The sequence below is a fragment of the Belonocnema kinseyi genome, chromosome 3 (assembly GCF_010883055.1).
Source record: "Belonocnema kinseyi isolate 2016_QV_RU_SX_M_011 chromosome 3, B_treatae_v1, whole genome shotgun sequence".
In the NCBI taxonomy this organism is placed as follows: Eukaryota; Metazoa; Arthropoda; class Insecta; order Hymenoptera; family Cynipidae; genus Belonocnema; species Belonocnema kinseyi.
In genome coordinates this window covers 37,003,782-37,006,355 of record NC_046659.1, presented here as the reverse complement: position 1 = coordinate 37,006,355, position 2,574 = coordinate 37,003,782, and positions in this window count along the sequence as shown.

Here is a 2,574-nt window from a genome sequence, read left to right as displayed (position 1 = left end):
AAAAATACACGATACGGATTTATACGGATTTTTCCGCGCTTACTCCCACCCCTTCGCTATAGTAACATACGGATTTGTAGCGCCAGCGACGCGGCAACACTGATTCGAACAAGAACAAAGTATGTTATTCGATCAAGGCTTTACAGCTTAGAGACAGTTAAGCAGAACAAAATAGCATTGCTTCCACACGATGACAAGAGATTTTTACAGAGAAACAATACCGATGCACTGGAATGGGACCAATACAAAATTAATTTAAACGATATTGACAACAATTTAACCGAAAGCGACGATGAACTGTTAGACCTTCTTGTGGATAATTGAATCGATTTGTAAATAAGCATACACTTAATATTTTAGCTCTACTTCATCATTAGTTTAACGTTAATTTAACATTAAATATAGTTAATTTAGCATTAGTTTAAAGTTAATTTAACATTGCACAGAAAGGTTTCAACATTATTTCAACGTTGATTCAACATTTCGCAGAGTTGATTCAACATTACACAAAGTTCATTACATGTCGGATTTATCTATCCAGCTGTTGTGTGAACTGTCAAAGCCCAGCCAGTTTAGAAATATTTTCCTGCCACGTTTCTTGATTACTTTCTCTACAAGGTAAATGTCTGGATGTTTAATTTCAGGAAGTTCTTGTTCATAAAATCCGACAGCGATGGGACGATCTTGATAGTCCTTGAGAGTGTATGCCACTGGATTTGTCAGCATAATACGATCAACAGTGAATATCTCGGTGCTCTAATTGGGTTTCTATCCTTTCTCGAAGACGTGTCTATGCTTGCTGACTCGAATTCTGTCACCAACTTTAAACTTTGTTCTTTTCCTGATCTATTTCTGTAGTTTTTTCAAGTATAGATAGAGTCCTTATTGTTGCGTAAGTTCTTTAAAATGTGAATTATAAAATTCTTTGCCTTCATCAGTGTGTAAGTTTTATGGTACACGACCCTGCACAATTATAGATTGCATTTCTAAAGTGACATCGTGTCCACTTTGCTTCTAACAGAAAACCAGGGTCTCCAGAACGTGGGATTTTTCGGCCCCCACCACTCTCCCATATGGGAGCGAGGCATTTAAACTTAGCGTGTCGGTGAGTCGGCTCTGTTAAATGCTGCGAAGCCCAGCCTCATGTAAAGTCGAAAATACATGAGCAGGAACACGAGCCCTCCCGACTTCACGAATGCCGATCTAGCTGTTCCTCAAATCTATTCAGATTTTAAAATCCCGAATTGCCTTAGATACATAAATTTTCAGTTGAAAAATAATTATCAGCCCCAAAAAATAAAAGTTTCAACAAAATATTAAAATTTCCAAACAAAAAATTAAATTTGCAAATAAACAATTTAATTTTTAAACCAATGACTTTATACCAAAAACAGAAATTCAAAATTTTCAAAATCAATTTCAAAATAATAAAAAATTTTTTTAACAATATAGATAAATTTTCGGCGAAAAACGGTTACATTATCAGTTTCAAAAATAAATTTACAACCAACAATTTTTCAGTAAAATAGTTTAATTTCCAAAGAAATAGATGAACTTCCAAACAAAAATTATATAGTTAAACTTTTAGTATAAGAAAATGTTTTGTCAACAACAAAAAAATTGAATTTTCAACAAAACAGTTAAATTATCAACCAAAATAGTCATTTCAAAAAAATTTAATTTTAAAATAGTTTAATTTTTGTTAAAAGAAATTAATTTTCAACTGAAAAATGTTCAATAAAAAAAACACAATCGAATTTACAACAGAATAGTTCAATTTTTAAACATATAGTTGGATTTTCAGTTACAAAATTATTTTTTAACCAAAAATTAAATGGAATGAATTCTGAGAGAAAATTAAAAAAAAAGATCACCATTTTTTAAAATTATTTCGTAATTTTGCCATATTATATAATTTTAGAACAAATAAGGAATCTCATTCTTATGAAGCCTTCTTGCGCCATTTTGTTGCACCATTTTTTGTTATGTTTATCTTGGTTTGAAAAATTTGCTTTCAAATTTGAGTAAATTTACGAGATATTCAGAAATTTCGAAACAATAAAAAATGAAAAAAACTTTCAAAAATAATCAGGAAAAATTCGAATAATTTTTAACGATTACAAGATTAGAAGGTCTGAAAATATTAGGAAAGTAGAAGTATTTTTCTAATAATAGTTTGAAAATTTTTGATAATTTTTATTTTAAAAAATGTACTAAAAAAATTCAAAAAGATTTTGAAACACATCAAGCGATGTCCTAAATTTTAAAAGAAGAGTTTAGAAGATCTTAAAGCAAAATGTTTCAATTTGATAAGATTAAAAATTTATAAAAAACGTAAATAATCCAGTAAATTCAAGAAATATTTAGAAGAATGGAAGAGATTCAATTCTAATTTTAAACTTAAATTGTTTAGAATCCATAAAAACATCTTTAAAAAAGACTTAAAATACGAGGGTAGTTCAATAAGTCCTCAGAATGACCAACAGATGGCGCGCGAATCGCTGCAAATCATCTGTTTTCAGTCAGCACCACTCCCGACTAGATATATGGTGCAGTCACAGTCCACATCTTCTG